Below are 22,913 nucleotides of genomic sequence, written 5' to 3' on the forward strand. Positions count from 1 at the left end.
AAATTATTTCTGTGAGGATGAAGCATCCGAGAAAAGTGAGTGGTAAAAGAGGTGTTATTGGATTTAATGTGAATAGGAATTGAAAAAGATTAGCCAAACAGCTAAAATTTTACACAGACCCTATGTAAAGATTGCTCAAAAAATTGTGTTTAAGTTCTGAGTCTATTTGAAGGAATCTAAAATTGATTACCTTAGATAATGCTCTATAGATGTAAGATTACTCAAGAACCTTATTCTTGAGTTCTATAACTGAATCACTGGCAGAACTACAGCCAGTGAAATTAATCAAAAAGGAATAGCTTTGCCCTTATATTTTAAAAAAAAATTGAAGAATGAATGTACATGTTTCAATTGGTTATATAAGTTCTCACACATTTAATTTCTCAGTCATCTGAAAGTTTAGTTGGAAACATGTCCATTTTCTCTTAAATATCTACATAAAACAAAAGTATTTCCCATTTTTTATTGTTGGTGTTTTCTAAAAGTAATGACATTCTCTTTCACAACCACACTGCTTTTATGAAAATCAGGAGAAGTTTACAAAATCAGGAGATTAACATGGGTACAAATAACAAGTCTCTTATTTGAAGTACAGGTCTTAATCATATTTTGCTAATTTTCTCTACAATATCTTCTGTAGACAAAGAAAATCCCGGATCATGTGTTGCTTTGATTATTTCGTTAAGTGATGTCTACCAACTTTGTCCACTATGTACTTTAGCAACTTGTGGAAAGATACTTTGAAAGTGAAAGCATGGACTATACAGTCCTTGGAGTTCTCCAGGCCAGAGTACTGGGGTGGGTAGCCTTTCCCTTCTCCTGGGAATCTTCCTGACCCAGGAACTGAACTGGGGTCTCCTGCATTGCAAGCGAATTCTTTACCAACTGAGCTATGAGGGAACTTCAGTAATTTGTGAAAAGATGCTTTGAGAATGTGTAAATATCCTCTTCTCCCACCCCAACTACCACTGAGCCTATTACACAGTGTCATTTTATTTAGTTTCAATGTTTCCTTTAATCTGAAGTAGTTCTGCAATCTTTATTTGAGTATTCTATTTTTGAAGTTATTTTGTAAAACAGTTATTTGCAATCATTTTGTAAAATACTGTAAAACATTTACAGAATTGTAAATCAACTATAACAGATAAGTAACAGATTATTATCTGTTAATATTAGATAAATATCTGTTAATAGATAATATCTGTTAATATCTGTTAATATTACATAAATAAAAAGATATATATAATATTACTATAATCCAACTAGTAATAATAAATTTTTTTACTTTTTGGAGTATAGCTGATTTACAATGTTGTGTTAGCTTCAGATGTACAGCAAAGTGATTCAGTTATACACATATATGTACCTATTCATTTCCATATTCTTTTCACGTATAGGTTGTTATAAGGTATTGAGTAGAGTTCCCTGTGCTATATAGCAGGTCCTTGCTGATTATATATTTTATATATAGTACTGTGTATATGTTAGGCTTCCCAGGTGGCCCAGTGGTAAAGAATCCACCTCTAATACAGGGAATGCAAAAGATGAGGGTTCAATCTCTGGATTGGGAACATCCCCTGGAAAATGAAATGGCAATCCACCCCAGTATTCTTGCTCAGAAATTCCCATGGACAGAGGAGCCTGGTGGGCTACAGTCCATGGGGTTGCAAAGAGTCAGAAGCAACTTTACTTCTGACTGAAGCAACTTTACTAAGAAAACATAATTTTTGTCAGAACTTATTTAAAGAGGGCTAGCTATATAAGGTTTTGTTAGTAGTGAATTAGCCTGAGCTCACATCAATTGTCTCGTCTTCTGCTGCAGTTCATGGAGACCTAAATATCATTTGTGAAAGACTGCCAGAACTCCTTTGGTTTCATATTCAACTATTACTTTTTAGCTTTTCTGTGAAGCTCTTTGTCCTAAAATCTGTTTCCCCCCCCCAAAACCCCAGAGTGCAATGTCTTCTGTTTCTTTTTGCACTACATCTTAATTAACTCAATATTGTCCTTTTTCTCAGATTATCTTGCCTAATGTTTTAGCACTGTTGCTGTTCAGTCGCCCAGTCATGTCCAACTCTTTGCGACCCCATGGACTGCAGCATGCCAGGCCTCCCTGTCCCTCACCATCTCCCAAAGTTTGCCCAAGTTCATGTCCATTGCATCGGTGATGCCATCCAACCTCTGTTGTCCCCTCCTCTTCCTGCCTTCAATCTTTCCCAGCATCAGGGACTTTTCCAATGAGTCGATGCTTTGCATCAGATGACTTGGCATAGAACTGAATGTTCTAGCATATTGAATACAAATTTTAAGCTTCACACTAGCAAATTTATCATTTACATGGACATATAAAGTGTGGATCTTGGCATAATGTGATGCCCACTGTGTACAAATAGTTCATTGCAGACTACTTATTGATCAACAGTTGGCTTTTATTTCATCATACTCTGATATTTTTTTCCCTAACTTTGGTAATTGGACTTCTGCTTTTGTTCACGTCTTGTGAAAGTTTTTGTTATGCACCAATTCCAGTAACTTGTCCCAGATGATCCATTTATGCTTCACTTCCTATCTTGACTTCTTCTTCAAATCACCAAGTGCTTCAGGACTGGGGGTCTTGCCTTCCAACAGATATTTCTTAGACAGAAACAACATGTTGTCTTTGTACCATTTTATCACCAGCCAGAGACTGGGTATCTTTCTCCATACTGTATCAACTAATTGCTATGGTTAACTTACATAATCCCTAGTGACACATTGGTAAATAATCCATCTGCCAATGTAGGAGAGACAGGTTCTATTCCTCAGTCAGAAACATTCCTTGGAGTAGGAAATAGCAACTGACTCCAGTATTCTTGCTTGGAAAATTCCATGGACAGAGGAGCCTGTTGGATACAGTTGATAGTGTCACAAAGAGTCAGACACGACTGAGCACACACATGAGCAACCTACATAATATCACAATTTCATACTTTACAGCTGGCCTAGATTACTGCCATGTTGAGTATAAATTGTTTTACTCTTGTAATTACTGTTTAGTTGATAGTTGTGTCCAACTCTTTGTGACCCCATGAACTGCAGCACACAAGTCTCTCTTGTCCTTCGCTATCTCCCAGAGTTCACTCAAACTTATGTCCATTGATTCGGGGATGCCATCCAACCATATCATCCTCCTCCACCCGCTTCTCCTTTTGCCTTCAATCTTTCCCAGCTTTAGTGTCTTTTCCAAGCAGTCAGCTCTTTGCATCAGGTGGCCAAAATGGTGACTTCAGCATCCATTCTTCCAATGAAAATTCAGGATTGATTTCCTTTAGGATTGACTGGTTTGATCTCTTTGAAGTCCAAGGGACTCTCAAGAGTCTTCTCCAGCTCCACAATTAGAAAACATCAATTCTTCATTGCTCAACCTTCTTTATGGTAACTCTATGGATGCCCCTAGACTTCCCTGGTAGCTCAGATGGTAAAGAATCCGCCTGCAATATTGGAAGACCTGGGCTTGATCCCTGAGCTGGGAAAATCCCCCAGAGGAGGGCATGGAAACCCATTCCAGTATTCTTGCCTAGAGAATCCCATGGACAGAGGAGCCTGGCGGGCTACAGTCAATAGTGTCAGAGAACACGATTGAGAGACTAAGCACAGTATACATGGATGCCCCTACGTGTATATGGTCCCCCTGAAAATTATAATATCATTTGATTAGCCTTTCATTCACTGTTTAAGCTAGTCAAGCACAACTACACTCTATGTACACAACAACTATTGAATACTTTATGGATAATCCAACACTGAGCGTTATTCTCAATCTTTTGTTGCTCTTTCTCCACATTTTCTGTAATATAAACTCTGCTCTAAATCTGGAATCCAATTTTATCCCTGGTAGTTAAGATTTCACGTTAACACTTGATATCTATTGCATTGATATTTGTTTTCCAATATTTTTCAGCAAAGACTTGCAATTCAAGCTTTTCCCTGTTAGGAATTCTTTGTGAGAAAGTAGTTTATGTTCACAATTTGCTTTTCCTTTCATCCAACCAAACTCAATACAGTTGTGACTCCATATTGTGTGTTTTTGTATTTAATTAACAATGACTTACTTTTGATGGTGTCTGAAAGAACTAGAAAAAAAGTGTATAAACACCATACATTTATGATCTCATAATGTTCAGTTCAGTTCAGTTCAGTCTCTCAGTCGTGTCCAACTCTTTGCAACCCCATGAATCGCAGCACACCAGACCTCCCTGTCCATCACCAACTCCTGGAGTTCACCCAAACTCATGTGCATCGAGTCAGTGTTGCCATCCAGCCATCTCATCCTCTGTCGTCCCCTTCTCCTCCTGTCCCCAATCTTTCCCACAATCATGATATTTTCCAATGAGTTAACTCTTTGCATGAGATGGCCAGAGTATTGGAGTTTCAGCTTCAGCATCAGTCCTTCCAATGAATATTCAGGACTGATTTCCTTTAGGATGAACTGGTTGGATCTCCTTGCTGTCCAAGGGACTCTCAAGAGTCTTCTCCAACACCACAGTTCAAAAGCATCAATTCTTTGGTGCTCAGCTTTCTTCACAGTCCAACTCTCACATCCATACCTGACCACTGGAAAAACCATAGCCTTGACTAGACAGACTTTGTTGGCAAGTAATATCTCTGTTTTTTAATATGCTTTCTAGGTTGGTCATAATTTTCCTTCCAAGGGTGAGCGTCTTTTAATTTCATGGCTGCAATCCCATCTACAGTGATTTTGGAGCCCAGAAGAATAAAGTCAGCCACTGTTTCCACTGTTTGCCCATGTATTTGCCATGAAGTGATGGGACCAGAAGCCATGATCTTAATTTTCTCAATGTTGAGCTTTAAGCCAACTTTTTCACTCTCCTCTTACTTTCATCAAGAGGCTCTTTAGTTCTTCTTCACTTTCTGCCAATAACCTCAGATATTGATATTTCTCCCAACAATCTTGATTCCAGCTTGTGCTTCCTCCAGCCCAGCATTTCTCATGATGTGCTCTGCATATAAGTTAAATAAGCAGGGTGACAATATATAGCCTTGACATACTCCTTTTCCTATTTGGAACCAGTCTGTTACTCCATGTCCAGTTCTAACTGTTGCTTCCTGACCTGCATAGAGGCTTATCAGAAAGCAGGTCAGGTGGTCTGGTATTCCCATCTCTTGAAGAATTTCCCACAGTTTATTGTGATCCACAGTCAAAGGCTTTGGCACAGTCAGTAAAGCAGAAATAGATGTGTTTCTGGAACTCTCTTGCTTTGTCAGTGATCCAGCGGATGTTGGCAATTTGATCTCTGGTTCCTCTGCCTTTTCTAAAACCAGCTTGAACATTTGGAAGTTCATGGTTCACGTGTTGCTGAAGTCTGGCTTGGAGAATTTTGAGCATTACTTTACTAGCGTGTGAGATGAGTACAATTGTGCAGTAGTTTGAGCATTCTTTGGCATTGTCTTTCTTTGGGATTGGAATGAAAACTGACCTTTTCCAGTCCTGTGACTACTGCTGAGTTTTCCAAATTTGCTGACAAATTGAGTGTGGCATTTTCACAGCATCATCTTTCAGGATTTGAAATAGCTCAACTGGAATTCCATCACCTCCACTAGCTTTGCTCATAGTGATGTTTCCTAAGGCCCACTTGACTTCACATTCCAGGATGTCTGGCTCTAGGTGAGTGATCACACCATCATGATTATCTGGGTCGTGAAGATCTTTTTTGTACAGTTCTTCTGTGTGTTCTTGCCACCTCTTCTTAATATCTTCTGCTTCATTTAGGTCCCTACCATTTCTGTCCTTTATTGTGCCCATCTTTGCTTGAAATGTTCCCTTGGTATCTCTAATTTTCTTGAAGAAATCTCTAGTCTTTCCCATTCTGTTGTTTTCCTCTATTTCTTTGCATTGATCACTTGAGGAAGGCTTTTTTATCTCTCTTTGCTATTCTTTGGAACTCTACATTCAAATGGGAATATCTTTTTTTTTCTCCTTTGCTTTTTGCTTCTCTTCTTTTCACAGATATTTGTAAGGTCTCCTCAGACAGCCATTTTGCTTTTTTGCATTTCTTTTTCTTGGGGATGGTCTTGATCACTGTCTCCTGTACAATGTCACAAACTTCTGTCCATAGTTCATCAGGCACTCTGTCTATCAGATCTAGTCCCTTAAATCTATTTCTCACTTCCACTGTATAATCATAAGGGATTTGATTTAGATCATACCTGAATGGTCTAGGGGTTTTCCTTACTTTCTTCAACTTAAGTCTGAATTTGTCAATAAGGAGTTCATGATCTGAGCCACAGTCAGCTCCCAGTCTTGTTTTTGCTGACTCTATAGAGCTTCTCCATCTTTGGCTGCAAAGAATATAATCAATCTGATTTTGATGTTGGCCATCTGATGATGTCCATGCGTAGAATCTTCTCTTGTGTTGTTGGAAGAGGGGTGTTTGCTATGATCAGTGCGTTCTCTTGGCAGAACTCTTTTAGCCTTTGCCCTGCTCCAAGGCCAAATTTGCTTGTTACTCCAGGTGTTTCCTGACTTCCTACTTTTGCATTCCAGTCCCCTGCAATGAAAAGGATATCTTTTGGGGGCGTTAGCTCTAAAAGGTCTTCTAGGTCTTCTAGGTCTTCATAGAACCATTCATAATGTTAGGACTGCCCAGATTGATCCAGAACCAGTAAGTATATTTCCAGTCCCATAAGCTATCAAGAGCCCATAAGAATAAAAAAACAGTCATGAACAATATGCCTAAGATCAAACATGTTAATCCATGTAAGAGTGACATAGTCAGCCTCCTCCCTTTTCTCCTAATAACATTTCTGCTCTTTGTCTGGTGACAGGCAGTGAAATGAACTAGGAATAAAGGAAGGATTTAATAGCATGTGACTAATGGTCAAAGAAATTTACTCACAAGAGAATTTTTCAAGATTAACTGTTCAGTAATGAATTTCAGCTGAAATAAGATTAATTGCCATCGTGATGCTTCTAATTACTTATCAGGAGTAGAAAATTAATTAGGGTATGGTCACATCCCTGTGAATGATGGGATAGTATTGTAATTTTCTAAGTATTCTATAAGTTGAATATGCCAAAAATCAAGACAGATACATATGACACCATTCTATGTAAATTCTGAGAAGAAAAATAGCTAACCTATCATCTAAAGGAGTAAAGCAACACTGGACTCAGATTTACCTTCTGCAACAGATGACAATAGCTACAGAATAAGGACTTGTTGAAAGAAAGTGTTTAAGTCCCACTAATTCTACTCAAGCAAGCCATTTGTCACATGTGAAGACTGCAGAATGTTTTAGTTATGTAACATTTTAGAATATGTACATCCACTTACAATGCCCAAGATTATTTTATAAAGAAGAAACATAAGTGACTGATTAAGAAAGATCTGGGAAGCAGAACAGGGAAAAGCATAAGGGGACAGAAGAAATGTATGTCAGCAGGACTAGTGGCTAAGACCTTCTGTAATCAGCAAAACTCAGCTTGGGAGGAAATGCTGAGTTTATTATTCAGGAGAATTTGTGGTTGAATTTTTCACCTCTTACCATGCTCTTCTTCCTTCCCCAGCCCTCCTTCCTTGGCTACTGTCTCTAGGGTTCGCCAGGGAAGGAGAAAGTTGGCGTGAAGAGGAAGTCAGTATGAAAAGAATGAGGAAATGGAGTTAATGCGAGGGCTATGACCTCTTCCTAAACAGAGAAAGGAAGTAAAAACGTGCAATTCTGAGTTACAACAATTAAAAAGAGGGCTGTGATTTGGGATGTAAGGACGATTAACCTTCCATGCCAGTTTTTGCTTTTAAGCCTAAGTTGTTTAGTCACTGAGTCGTGTCTGACTCTTTGTGACCCCATAGACTGTAGCCTGCCAGTCTCCTCTGTCCATGGGATTTCTCAGGCAAGAATACTGGAGTGGGTTGCCATTTCCTTCCCTACCCAAGGGATCGAACCTGTGTTTCCTGCATTACAGGTGAATTCTTTACCAATGAGCCACCAGGGAAGCCCCAAGCCTATTTAGTTAACTTGAGTTAAAAATGACTGGTTCTTGGGACTTCCCTGGTGGCCCAGAGGTTAAGATTCTGAGCTCCCAGTGCAGGGGGTCTGAGTTCAATCTCTGGTCAGGGAACTAGATCCCACCTGCTATGACCAATAGTTTTTATGCTGAAACCAAGGGTTCGCATGCTGCAACCAAGAGTTTGCATGCCACAAATAGGAACTGGCACAGCCAAATAAGTAAATAGTTTTTGAAAAATTACTGATTTTTACCCAACATGGGAGATAGAAAATGAATGGCAGCAAGAGTTGAACACAGGACCAAATTGAGACTTTCAGATTGTTCTAAGATCTGAAGACACTATGGTGCTCTTTCATACACATAATTCAAAACAAAAAATATACTGAACATTCCAACATGAATAAGGAATTTCAAAAAAATTCTGTATTCTTGTCTAACAATTACTCCTTCAAAGGTCTGTTTTCATTTAAAACATGAAAAAGTTTTCTTCAATTATAATTGTATGGAAAACTTTGTATGTGTGTTGTGTCTGTGTGCAAATCTGTATATTTCTTCTTGATTCCCATCAGTGAAATTCACACAGCCTCAGCTGCTTCATAACTTGCCTTGCTCCCAGATTTTCTCATCCTTTCCCTTAGGTTATGCCTTTATGTTCTTATTTGATGCACCCTCTCCTCTTAGAAAGTGAAATTGTCAGTCACTCAGTCGTGTCCGACTCTTTGCGAAACCATAGACTGTAACCCACCAGGCTCCTCTGTCCATGGGATTCTCCAGACAAGAATACTGGAGTGGGTTGCCATTCCCTTCTCCAGGGGATCTTCCCAACCCAGGGATCGAACCCACATCTCCAGCATTGCAGGTGGATCCTTTGCCATCTGAGCTTTCTCCGTCTGTTCTTTCCCAAATGTCGTACTCCTGTCAGTTAATAACACATCTTGAACGTATTCTTTACAGCCTGTTTACCTCTTTCTTCAGTCTCCTAGACCTACAAAGCCTTGATTTAGCAATGAAGGTAGCTCCTTTCCTGACTCCTTCTGCTCTAGCCTTAGACTGTTCCATGTCTGTGTCTCAATGAGACAGGTGACAATGAATATGCCTTGTCCTACCTTTGTGCTCCTTCAAATTATCCCTGCTGTTTACAAGTACTGTTAATATTAAATGAGGCAATGGTTATAAAGTGCTTACTATACTGTCTGAGAAAGATTAGACAAGCAATAAAATGTGCTTCTGGTTGTTTGACATGGAGCTAGCAGGCAGAGACAGAGCTGCACATGAGTTTTACGTTATTAATATTCACCCCAATTTTCTTTCTTTGCATTGGGTTTAAGTACCTATAGTCAAGCTATATAGTGCATGAGGGTCTCATGGCAAGTATACTGAGGTGGTTTGCCATTCCCTCCTCCAGGATGGCTGTGAGAGCTGGACCATAAAGAAGGCAGAACACCAAAGAATTGATGCCTTCAAACTGTAGTGCTGGAGAAGACTCCTGAAAGTCCTTTGGACAGCAAGGAGATCAAACCAGTCAATCTTAAGGGAAATCAACCCTGAATACTCATTGGAAGGACTGATGCTGAAGCTCCAGTATTTTGGTCACCTGATGCAAACAGCCAACTCATTGGAAAAGTCCCTGATGCTGGGAAAGATTGAGGGCAGAAGGAGAAGAGGGCATCAGAGGATGAGATGGCTGGATGGCATCACTGATGCAATGGACATGAACTTGGGCAAACTTTGGGAGATGGTGAGGGACAGGGAGGCCTGGTGTGCTGCAGTCCATGGGGTCACAAAGAGTCAGACACGACTGGGCAACTGAAAGACGACTATCAAGTTTAAAAAAAATTCCCTAAGGGAAGTGTTCGGATATAAGTTTTGCAACATCAATAATGAAAAAATACACTGAAAATTTAAACAATTTGAATATTTGTTTCTTCTTTTTTCTCCTCACTTCGTTACATATTTAGTTTCTAAATAAGGATTTTAGAATCATGGAATTATTATTATTGCTATTATAATCACTAATCTTTCTTTAGATTTTCCATTTCTCTTTAAAGAAATGTTTTTTATACTCACATGTTTTGTTTTTTTTTTTTTTTTTGGCAGTGCCCTGCAGCATTGTAAGATATTGCTTCCGAGATCAAAGATAGGACCTGTGCCCAATGTGTTGGGAGCACAGAGTCTCAACTACTGGGCTTCCAGGGAAATCCATATACTCACATAATTTTAATGCCCTAGATAAAGTCATTATTTTGACTTAATTCTCATGTTTAACTGGTTTCATTGCTCACCATCCCTTTAATATTTCTTCTAGATTCTTTCATTTTTTTCCTTCTCTTTAATGGCAGTAAGACATGCATAACACAAAGTTTACCATTTTAATGACTTTTAAGTGTGCAACTCAGTGGCATTAAGAACATTCATAGTGTTAGTTTAACCATCACCATTATCTGTTTCAAGAACTTTTTAAAAATCATTGCAAACAATAAAGTCTCCTCTTTAAGGAATGACTCACCAGAGGCCCCTGTCTCAGTTCCTTGTAATTTCTATTCTACTTTTCTGTGTCAATTTGCCGAATCTAAAATGGGTGAATTTAACTCAGATGACCATTATATCTACTACTGTGGGCAGGAATCCCTTAGAAGAAATGGAGTAGCCATCATGGTCAACAAAAGAGTCCGAAATGCAGTACTTGGATGCAACCTCAAAAATGACAGAATGATCTCTGTTCGTTTCCAAGGCAAACCATTCAATATCACAGTAATCCAAGTCTATGCCCTGACCAGTAATGCTGAAGAAGCTGAAGTTGAACAGTTCTATGAAGACCTACAAGACCTTCTAGAACTAACACCCAAAAAAGATGTCCTTTTCATTATAGGGGACTGGAATGCAAAAGTAGGAAGTCCAAGAAACACCTGGAGTAACAGGCAAATTTGGCCTTGGAGTACAGAATGAAGCAGAGCAAAGCTAATAGAGTTCTGCCAAGAAAACGCACTGATCATAGCAAACACCCTCTTCCAACAACACAAGAGAAGATTCTACGCATGGACATCATCAGATGGCCAACACCAAAATCAGATTGATTATATTCTTTGCAGCCAAAGATGGAGAAGCTCTATAGAGTCAGCAAAAACAAGACTGGGAGCTGACTGTGGCTCAGATCATGAACTCCTTATTGACAAATTCAGACTTAAATTGAAGAAAGTAAGGAAAACCACTAGACCATTCAGGTATGACCTAAATCAAATCCCTTATGATTATACAGTGGAAGTGAGAAATAGATTTAAGGGACTAGATCTGATAGACAGAGTGCCTGATGAACTATGGATGGAGGTTTGTGACATTGTACAGGAGACAGGGATCAAGACCATCCCCAAGAAAAAGAAATGCAAAAAAGCAAAATGGCTGTCTGAGGAGGCCTTACAAATAGCTGTGAAAGAAGAGAAGTGAAAAGCAAAGGAGAAAAGGAAAGATATACCCATTTGAATGCAGAGTCCAAAGAATAGCAAGGAGAGATAAGAAAGCCTTCCTCAGTGATCAGTGCAAAGAAATAGAGGAAAACAACAGAATGGGAAAGACTAGAGAGCTCTTCAAGAAAATTAGAGATACCAAGGGAATATTTCATGCAAAGATGGGCTCAATAAAGGACAGAAATGGTAGGGACCTAACAGAAGCAGAAGATATTAAGAAGAGGTGGTAAGAACACACAGAAGAACTGTACAAAAAAGATCTTCACGACCCAGATAATCATGATGGTGTGGTCACTCACCTAGAGCCAGACATCCTGGAATGTGAAGTCAAGTGGGCCTTAGGAAACATCACTATGAGCAAAGCTAGTGGAGGTGATGGAATTCCAGTTGAGCTATTTCAAATCCTGAAAGATGATGCTGTGAAAGTGCCACACTCAATATGTCAGCAAATTTGGAAAACTCAGCAGTAGTCACAGGACTGGAAAAGGTCAGTTTTCATTCCAATCCCAAAGAAAGACAATGCCAAAGAATGCTCAAACTACTGCACAATTGCAGTCATCTCACATGCTAGTAAAGTAATACTTAAAATTCTCCAAGCCAGGCTTCAGCAATACATGAACCATGAATTTCCAAATGTTCAAGCTGGTTTTAGAAAAGGCAGAGGAACCAGAGATCAAATTGCCAACATCCGCTGGATCACTGACAAAGCAAGAGAGTCCCAGAAACACATCTATTTCTGCTTTACTGACTATGCCAAAGCCTTTGACTGTGGATCACAATAAACTGTGGGAAATTCTTCAAGAGATAGGAATACCAGACCACCTGACCTGCCTCTTGAGAAACCTGTATGCAGGTCAGGAAGCAACAGTTAGAACTGGACATGGAACAACAGACTGGTTCCAAATAGGAAAAAGAGTATGTCAAGGCTGTATATTGTCACCCTGCTTATTTAACTTATACGCAGAGCACATCATGAGAAATGCTGAGCTGGAGGAAGCATGAGCTGGAATCAAGATTGCTGGGTGAAATATCAATAAACTCAGATATGCAGATGACACCACCCTTATGGCAGAAAGTGAAGAAGAACTAAAGAGCCTCTTGATGAAAGTAAGAGGAGAGTGAAAAAGTTGGTTAAAGCTCAACATTGAGAAAATTAAGATCATGACATCTGGTCCCATCACTTCATAGCAAATACATGGGGAAACAGTGGAAACAGTGGCTGACTTTATTTTTCTGGGCTCCAAAATCACTGTAGATGGGATTGCAGCCATGAAATTAAAAGACGCTGACTCCTTGGAAGGAAAGTTATGACCAACCTAGACAGCATATTAAAAAACAGAGATATTACTTTGCCAACAAAGGTCTGTCTAGTCAAGCCTATGGTTTTTTCAGTGGTCATGTATGGATGTGAGAGTTGGACTATAAAGAAAGCTGAGCACTGAAGAATTGATGCTTTTGAACTGTGGTGTTGGAGAAAACTCTTGAGAGTCCCTTGGACTGCAAGGAGATCCAACCAGTCCATCCTAAAGGAGATCAGTCCTGGGTGTTCTTTGGAAGGACTGATGCTGAGGCTGAAACTCCAATACATTGGCCACCTGATGTGGCCATTTGAAAAGACCCTGATGCTGGGAAAGATTGAGGGCAGGAGGAGAAGGGACAACAGAGGATGAAATAGTTGGATGGCATCACTGACTCAATGGACATGAGTTTGAGTAAACCCCGGGAGTTGGTGGTGGACAGGGAGGCCTCGAGTGCTGCAGTCCATGGAGCTGCAGAGTCAGACATGACTGAGCGACTGAACTGAGATGAACTGATGATCATTTAAAAATGAAAGTTTCCAGTGAATTTACAATAATGTAACTAACAAATTCTTTCACTATTGGGTGTATTGCTCTCTATATATTATTTAGCTAACTGTGTTGTTTACATATGCTATATTCTTCATTCTTTTTTGTATACTTGGTCTGCATGCTATTGATGCTTTCAAAGTTCATCCATGTTACAGAATGTATCACAACTTTATTTGTTTTTATGGCTAAATCACATTCCATTGTAGCTTTACTTTAGTATTTGGTCAAACAAAATATGTATTTGACTTTATTATTTTCTTAAGTTTTAAATTTACTTGATTTCTATTTTTATTGAGGTAATGTTGTTTTATAACAGTGTGTAAGTTTCATGTGCACAACATTATAATTTGACTTCTACATTCACAATTGCATGCTCACCACCAGAAGTCTAGTTTCCCTCCATTACTGTGCAGTGGCAGTCTTTTTGGCTTGAAGACTATTATGTCTGATGGAAGTATGGTTACACCCACCTTCTTCCAGCTGTCATTTGGAGTTTTATCTTCCATTCCTTCACTTTGAGCCTGTGTCCATCTTTAGAGCAGAGATGAGTCTCCTGGGGGCAGTATAGACTTGTATCTTGTTTTTTAATCTACTTCACCACTACTTCACCACCACTGTGTGTCTTTTCATTGGTGAGCTCCATCCATTTACATTTAGACTGACTGTTGATAAATGAAGATTTAGTACTGCCATTTATCTTTTGTTTTCTGGTTGCTCTGTAGCTCCTTTGTTTCTTTTTCCTTGTGTTTCCATTTGCCATTTTAGCCTGGAGGTTTTCTGTGATGTGTCTCTCCACTTCCTTCTTTTTCATGTTTTGTGTTCCTGCTCTTGGTTTCTTTTGTGTGTGCGTGTGGTTATCATGTGGTTTGTTTAAATGACTCATAGATAAAACAGTCCTTTTTTCTGCTGATAGCATCTTAAAGCATCTTATCTTCATTTTCCTATGCAGTTTCCATCATTTTATTCTTCCCCTGTAAGGTTTTTGCTACCACAAATTATCCTGTTTTATGTTGTCAAATTGTCATTAAATTGAAGTAGCTATATTTATTTTTAACGTTTTATTCTCTTTTACCTTTCATCTTTACATGTGACCTAGCACATATGACCTAGCAATTCTAACTCTTAGCTTTTTACCTGAGATGCGGAGACATATGTCCACACAAAATCTTGTACACACACTTTCATGGGTGTGTGTTAGTCGTTTGGTCATGTTGGACTCTTTGCAACCGAATGGACTGTAGCCTGACAGGCTCCTCTGTCCACGGGATTTCCCAGGCAAGAATACTGGGGTGGGTTGCCATTTCCTTCTCCAGGCTATCTTCCCAACCCAGTGGTCAAACTCGGGTCTTTTATATTGCAGGCAGATGTTTCACAGTCTGAGCTACTAGGGAACATGATTTTTGTTAATAATAGCCCAAAAGTGGATAACTCAAATGTCTACCAATTGGGTACACAAAATGTAGTATATACATACAATGGAATATTATTTGGCAATAAAGATAATAGATGAAGTACTGAATGAAGTACAACACTGATAAAACTTGAAAGTGTTATTCTAATGAAAAAAGCCAGTCATGAAAGATAATGCATTGTGTGATTACATTTATACAAAATGTCCAAAATCAGCACACCCACAGATGCAGTAAATAGATTACTGGTTTTGTAGTACTGAAGGTGGGGTGTGTATGAAGCGGGAAGACAGAAGGACAGCTAATGGATACGGAGTTTCTTTGGGGAGCAATCAAAATGTTCTAAGATGATGCATGATATGCTTGGTCAACTCTATGAATATACTAAAAACCATTGAATTGTATACTTTAAGTGGGTGAATTTTAAGTTATATAAATTATATCTCAATAAGACTTTAAAAAAAAACAAAAAGAAGAAAAGATGGGTTTACAGAAAGTACCATCATCTTTTATTATTTAAGCCTTCGATGGTTCTATCAATATCTGCAATTTTCCTCCAAAGGGATTACTTCTGATTAACAATTGCTTAATGATGGACATAGAGATTCAGATGCAGATTTATTGATTTTCACTTGCCTCTTTCTTCCATAATTACTCTTATTTCACAGATCAGTCAATCAATGTAAGAGTTCCGCCTGCTGCTAAGTATTTTGTTGTTATTGTTCAGCCAATAATTGGTGTCCGACTCTTAGTGATCCCACTGACTGCAGTGTACCAGGCTTACCTGTCTGTCATTATCTCCCAGAGTTTGCTCAAATTCATGTCCATTGAGTCAGTGATGCTATCTACCATCTCATCCTCTGTTGCCCCCTTCTCCTTTTGCCTTCAACCTTTCCCAGCATCAGGGTCTTTTCCAATGAGTTGGCTCTTCACATCAGGTGGCCAAAGTACAAGCAGCTAAGTATAGCTCATTTGAAAAAGAAAGTGTATACCACAAATATGTGTGGTCACACTCACCTTCATCAAGGTACCAGCCTCTCTTTAATAAATTGACTCTACTTCTGCTGATTGATTTACATCTGAAAACTGTTCAAAGAACTGAGACTGCCAATCAAAGCTCCTGATGACTATTTTGTTTTCCCCCTGGTTTTATATTGCATGTGTGCTGTCACTTCAGTCATGTCCAACTCTTTATGAGCACATGGGTTATAGCCCGCAAGGCTCCTCCATCTATGGAATTCTCCAGGCAAGAATACTAGAGTGGGTTGTCATGCCCTCTTCCAGGGCACCTTCCTGACTCAGGGATCAAATCCGTGTCTCTTGGGTCTCCTGAACTGACAGGGGGGTCTTTTACCACTAGAGCCACCTGGGATGCCCTTTATATTGATAAATTACCCTATTTTGTTCCTTTTAGTGACTGAGCAATATCCAATGTATATATGAACCATATCTTCTTTATTTTTAAGACAAATAGCTTTTTTTAATTATTTTAATTAATTAATTAATTTTAATTGGAGGCTAATTACTTTACAATAGTGTAGTGGGTTTTGCCATACACTGACATGAATCAGCCATGAGCATAAATGTGTCCCGCATCCTGAAGCCCCTCCCACCTCCCTCCCCATCCCATCCCTCAGGGTTGTCCCAGTGCACCGGCTTTGAGTGCCCTGTTTCATGCACTGAACTTGGACTGGTGATCTATTTCACATATGGTAATATACATGTTTCAATGCTATTCTCTCAAATCATCCCACCCTCGCCTTCTCCCACAGAGTCCAAAAGTCTGTTCTTTATATCTGTGTCTCTTTTGCTGTCTTGCATATAGGGTCATCATTACCATCTTTCTAAATTCCATATATATGCATTAATATACTGTATTGGTGTTTTTCTTTCTGACTTACTTCACTCTGTATAATAGGCTCCAGTTTCATCCACCTCATTAGAACTGATTCAAATGCATTCTTTTTAATGGCTGAGTAATATTCCATTGTGTATATGTACCACAGCTTTCTTATCCATTTGTCTGCCGATGGACATCTAGGTTGCTTCCATGTCCTGGCTATTATAAACAGTGCTGTGATGAACATTGGGGTACACGTGTCTCTTTCAGTTCTTGTTTCCTCAGTGTGTATGCCCAGCAGTGGGATTGCTGGGTCATATGGTAGTTCTATTCCAGGTTTTTTAAGGAATCTCCACACTGTTCTCCATAGTGGCTGTACTAGTTTACATTCCCACCAACAGGGTAAGAGAGTTCCCTTTTCTCCACACCCTCTCCAGCATTTATTGCTTGTAGACTTTTGGATAGCAGCTATTCTGACTGGTGTAAGATGGTACCTCATTATGGTTTTGATTTGCATTTCTCTGATAATGAACGATGTTGAGCATCTTTTCATGTGTTTGTTAGCCATCTGTATGTCTTCTTGGGAGAAATGTCTGTTCAGTTCTTTGGCCCATTTTTGATTGGGTCTTTATTTTTCTGGCATTGAGCTGCATGAGCTGCTTATATATTTTTGAGATTCTTTGTCAATTGCTTCATTTGCTATTATTTTCTCCCATTCTGAAGGCTGACTTTTCACCTTGCTTATAGTTTTCTTTGTTGTGCAAAAGCTGTTAAGTTTAATTAGGTCCCATTTGTTTATTTTTGCTTTTATTTCCATTACTCTGGGAGGTGGGTCAATAGAGGATCCTGCTGTGATTTATGTCAAAGAGTGTTTTGCCTATGTTTTCCTCTAGGAGTTTTATAGTTTCTGGTCTTACATTTAGATCTTTAATCCACTTTGAGTTTATTTTTGTGTATGGAACCACATCTTCTTTATCCATTCATTTGTCTTTGGACATTTAGGTTGTTTCCATGTCCTGGTTATTGTAAATAGTGCTGCCGTGAACATTGAGATGCATGTGTCCTATTGAATTATGGTTTTCTCTGGGTGTATGCCCAGGAGTGGAATTTTGGGTCATATGGTAGCTCTATTTTTAGTTTTTTAAGGAGCCTCCATACTGTCCTTCACAGTAGCTACACCAATTTACATTCCCACCTATAGCATAAGAAGGTTCCATTTTCTCCACACCTTTTCCAGCATTTATTGTTTGTAGATTTTTTTATGATGGCCATTCTGACTGGTATGAGGTGATACTTCATATACACTATGACTTACATACATTACCAAAGCAAGAAAGCTGTATTATTAGATGTCCAGATATTGGTTATGTGATAAATAATATGACTGTGTACCACAATGTTCATGTGGCACTATTTACAACAGCTAGGACATGGAAGCAACCTAGATGTCCATCAACAGATGAATGGATAAAGAAGTTGTGGTACATATATACAATGGAATATTACTCAGCCATAAAAAGGAACAAATTTGAGTCAGTTCTAGTGAGGTGGATGAACCTAGAGCCTGTTATACAGAGTGAAGAAGTCAGAAAGAGAAAAACAAATATTGTATATTAATGCATAATTATGGAATCTAGAAAAATGATACTAATGAACCTATTTGCAGATAGGAACAGAGACACAGACATAGAGAACAAACTTGGAGATATAGCAAGAGAAGGAAAGGAGGGAATGAATTGAGACAGTAGCATTGAAACATATACATTACCATATGTAAAATACATAGCTAGCTGGAAGTTGCTATATAACACAGGGAGCTCAAGCTAGCACTCTGTAACAACCTAGAGGGATGGGATGGGATGGGGGTGTGGAAAGGAGGTTCAAGAGGGAGGGGACATATGTATACTTATGGCTGATTCACATTATCATATGGCAGAAACCAACACAACATTGCAATATAATTATCTTCCAATTAAACATTTTAAAAAATTTAAAGATTAAAAAAGAATGTAACTGCATAAATGTACACAAATGAATTTTGGGATGTTGGCAATATTCTTTTCTTGATCTGAAAGACAATTACTTTAACATGTTCATTCTATTAAATGTATGGGACTGAACAACGAGACTTGGGTACTGTGTGTACTTTTTTGTATGCATTTATACTTCAAAAGTTGGCTTAAAACTTAACATTCAGAAAACTAAGATCCTGGCATCCAGTCCCATCCCTTCATGGCAAATAGACGAGGAACAATGGAAACAGTGAGAGACTTTATTTTTGGGGCTCCAAAATCACTGCAGATGGTGACTGCAGCCATGAAATTAAAAGACACTTGTTCCTTGGAAGAAAAGCTATGACCAACCTAGACAGCATATTAAAAGCAGAGACATTACTTTGCCAGCAAAGGTCCGTCTAGTCAAAGCTATGGTTTTTCCAGTAGTCATGTATAGATGTGAGAGTTGGACTACAAAGAAAGCTGAACACCGAAGAATTGATGCTTTTGAACTGTGGTGTTGGAGAAGACTCTTGAGAGTCCCTTGGACTGCAAGATCCAACCAGTCCATCCTAAAGGAAATCAGTCCTGAATATTCTTTGGAAGGACTGATGCTGAAGCTGAAACTCCAATACTTTGGCCACCTGATGTGAAGAACTGACTCACTGGAAAAGACCCTGATGCTGGGAAAGATCAAAGGCAGGAGAAGGGGACAACAGAGAATGAGATGGTTGGATGGCATCACCAACTCAACAGACATGAGTTTGAGCAAGCTGTGGGAGTTGGTGATGGACAGGGAAGCCTGGTGTGCTGCAGTCCGTGGGGTTGCAGAGTCAGACATGACTGAGCAACTGAACTGAACTGAACACTTAAAAAAAAAAAAAAATTCCAAGTGCCTTAAGGAAATCTACTAATGAAACTAGAGAAATTATTTTAAGTGACCTAAAAATTTAGGAGGGGAAGCTGGGACTATTTCAGTCTAAAAGCATCCTTTCTCCTCTATAATTTTAATTTCACTGAATTCTCTCTTAAGTTGAGCAGCAGCTAGAATCACCACTAAGTGATTCACAAGGCTTCAGGCTCTGTAGGAATCCTCGTAAGGAAAATTCACGCAAATCTGTCACATCTCTGTGTCAAAGAAGAGTTTTGTTTTTTGTTTTTCCCAGAGAACTCCAAGGCAAAGATTAAGTATTAATGTATTCTAGACGCTTGGCTTTCTGTTAACTGTGACAACAGGGGTGAAGAGAGAACCCTTCTCTCTGTATGGCTTGTCTCTCAGGTTTCCAAAGATCTGAAGAGGAGTGCTGCTGGTAGGCTTTTCCAGAAGCAGATGTGGAGACAAAGTTGAAGGCGTAAAAGATTTATTAGGGATTAATACCTGGTGGTTCAGAAGTAAAGAATCTGCCTGCAATGCAGGATACAGGTACAATCCCTGGGTCAGGAAGATCACCTGGAGGAGGGCATGGCAACACACTCCAGTATTCTTGTCTAGAGAATCTCATGGACAGAGGAGCCTGGTGGGCTACAGTCCAGTGTCACACAAAATCGGACATGACTGAAGCGACAGAGCATACATGCATGCAGTACCTTTTAAAGGAAACAGAGGGGCAGGAGTGTGGGAGAACAGGATGGAATAAAAGAAGAAGTTGAGTTGTGATGCAGGCCCCCTCAAAGTCTCAGCCATCTGGGTCGTTAAGGCTAGAGGAAATGTTGACCATCAGAGTATTGTAATAACAAATTGTTCTGACAATGGCTTTGTAATTCATAGGAAGGAAAGTGAATTACAGAAACCATAAGATCACAATACATTTACTGGCAGAAAAAAGTACTCTTCACACCATCAGATTTGTAATTAAAGGCGAGGACTGCCTCATTCATTTCTCTATACCCAAAATGGCATCAACACTGAAAATATCTGTGAATCGATGAATACTTCAAATTTGAATATGATGCAAGTAAGAAATTTCAGCTGGTCTCCCAAAAGGAGAGAATTATATATTGATCCACCCATCTGGAGACTGATTAATCAGAAATGGATTTTTTTAACCTTTCAAATCCACTTTTATTTTCCTTTTTCCTCCTCACATACAGAACTTTTCCACGCACTGAATTTCTTGCAGCTATAAAGTCATTTGATGTTGGTCAGGTACCATTTTATACCCTAAAACTTTGCTGGCATCAAAATATGACAGTTAACCAGTGTTAAATCTATAAAATATTTACATAGCACAGCACATTAAGCTTTAGACACTTGGCAATTAAACCACATAAAAACTGCCATAGAACTCCCACGGGAGTCTGGATATAAGTGCTTAAAGTTCAGTCTTCATCACCTCTCTGAGATGAGTTCACTGAACTGTCTACAAGTTCATAATCAGGTGTTCATAGTCCATATGTGGTGACTGTTCATGGTTCAAAAGGCAGCAGAGGCAACAGGCAGTTACTTCGAAGGACATGGACCACTATTATCTGGAAGCACATTATGTTATCCCAGTGTCATGTACCACTCCACCTTTCTCCAAGGCGGTCTCATAATTCTGGAATGGCAGGTCCCGCTGATACAAAATGAAGACAGACAACACAACATTTACTCTGTGGAGACATCCTAACTCCTACTATGCATGCATGGTGATCTTGAATGTAACTCATCCTAAAAACTTGTCATGGTCATTCTGGGTTTTTAGGCTGGGTGATCCATCAATCTTGCACTCAACCATTACTTCTTTTACGTCACCATCACTACCAAAGATGAGCTGGATGGCAACTAGTGGCTGCAGGTTGCTCCCATGCAGTTTTTTTCCCCAATATGGAAAATATTTTAAATCTATCTTTTCACTGGAAGGATAAGTTGATAGAACTGCTGTGCTTTCACTCTTTGCAATGCAGTCTATCCTTGGCTCTCCATGACACTTTAATCCAATTATTCTGCTCATTCTCACAAGAATACAAGGGTTTCCTGCTTGGTAGCCAAATGTGGGATCATCCACACCACTGTGTGTAAGGCAAGAGGAAACTGACATGCTGTGTATTCTGGACCCTTCTGCTCAAAAAAGGTTTCCACTGGTACAATCTGTGAGATTCTTCTGTTCTTCTAAGCCATATGGCTTTAGAAATTTCTTAAGGTCATCAATGTACCCTTGATAGGATTCTGAATCAGACAGGCTGAATGAAAAATCCAACCCTGACACTGGTTTTGGAAAAACCTTAAGTCCTGGACTAGGAATCTGACGATATTTTGGAACCTCATCGTTCAGAGTCTGAAGCATGGTCCACATTGTGAATGAAGGGTGAAACAGATCACCAGCCCAGGTTGGGTGCATGAGACAAGTGCTCAGGCCTGGTGCACTGGGAAGACCCAGAGGGATCCGGTGGAGAGGGAGGTGGGAGGGGGGACCGGGATGGGGAATACATGTAAATCCATGGCTAATTCATTTCAATGTATGACAAAAACTACTGTAATGATGTAAAGTAATTAGCCTCCAACTAATAAATGGAAAATAAATAAATAAATAAATAAATAAGAGTGCAGCCAGGAACCCATAAAAGACAAGGTAGAAGAACAAGATCAAACCCCAATTCTTGGCGGTGCGCCCCAGGAACTCTCCGGTGGTCCGGTTGTGATGAAGAGCTTCCACTTGGTCTGGTTGAAGGACTTCTTGTCTTTCTTGGTCATGGTGTGTGCTGCCGACTGTGAGGGGAGCAGCAGCCGCCGCGGTAAAAGCGGCGAGGAACGCGCAGGCGCATCCGGGCTCGAGCGACGCACCCCGGTGACTGCTGCAGAAGGCACGACGGCCGGGCAGGCCGAGGAAAGCTGCTCCCGCAGTGAGCGCTCAAACCAACTGTGCCGCGCTGCGCCGCGCCATGGCGGGGCGCTGCGCTGGGCCACCGCTCCGGCCGCGGAAGCCTGACGTCTCCCAGAAATGGATTTTGAAATGGGTGATGGGCTGTTGGAAAAGTGGGCTTCAGGAAGGACCTAAAACGACACTCGTCAGTTCAGTGAACTCATCTCAGAGAGGTGATGAAGACTGAACTTTAAGCACTTATATCCAGACTCCCGTGGGAGTTCTATGGCAGATGGAACCATACTGCTGGCTGGAGTGGGATGACTGACACAGATTGGCATATAGATTATGAAAGTGAAAGTCACTCAGTCGTGTCCGACTCTTTGCGACTCTATATACAGTCCACGGGATTCTCCAGGCCAGAATACTGGAGTGGGTAGCCTTCCCTTCTCCAGGGCATCCTCCCTACCCAGGGATCGAACCTAGGTCTCCCACATTCCAGGAGGAGTCTTTACCATCTGAGCACGAGGGAAGCCCAAAGAAGTAAATGGCGCTTGAGACTGTGTGAT

At 39.8% G+C, this 22,913-nt stretch overlaps 1 pseudogene; it reads right to left on the reverse strand.

The window, feature by feature from the left end:
* Positions 1 to 20,943: 20,943 nt before the first annotated feature.
* On the reverse strand, positions 20,944 to 22,235 carry LOC110139308 (sodium/potassium-transporting ATPase subunit beta-3-like; annotated as a pseudogene).
* Between the last annotated feature and the right edge of the window lie 678 nt (positions 22,236 to 22,913).

Source organism: Odocoileus virginianus, unplaced genomic scaffold (genome assembly GCF_023699985.2).
Source record: "Odocoileus virginianus isolate 20LAN1187 ecotype Illinois unplaced genomic scaffold, Ovbor_1.2 Unplaced_Contig_11, whole genome shotgun sequence".
NCBI lineage: Eukaryota > Metazoa > Chordata > Mammalia > Artiodactyla > Cervidae > Odocoileus > Odocoileus virginianus.